The sequence below is a fragment of the Morone saxatilis genome, unplaced genomic scaffold (assembly GCF_004916995.1).
Source record: "Morone saxatilis isolate NCDOM2014 unplaced genomic scaffold, NCSU_SB_2.0 Contig15, whole genome shotgun sequence".
NCBI lineage: Eukaryota > Metazoa > Chordata > Actinopteri > Moronidae > Morone > Morone saxatilis.
Window position 1 is genome coordinate 18,901,865 of NW_023339707.1, and position 270 is coordinate 18,902,134.

A 270-nucleotide genomic window follows, 5' to 3' on the forward strand; every position below is an offset into this window, starting at 1 on the left:
GCTACACTAACCCCTCACAGTATTTCATTTGGAAATTAAAGCTGACAGTGGAGAAAAAAATGGGGAGAGAAGGGAGGGGATTTGGCAAGCAAGCAAGAGTGTTCATTTGCAAAAGGCAGTGGGAGGACGAACTGAGAGTAACATCTGAACGAGCGCAATGTGACTCAGCACTCAGCCGTGAAGCGGTCTGGGGCGGACGTGTTGTGACAAAAAACAAACACAAAAGCCTCGGCCATGTAAAGAGTATGATAATGTCAGACCCCCCCCCCC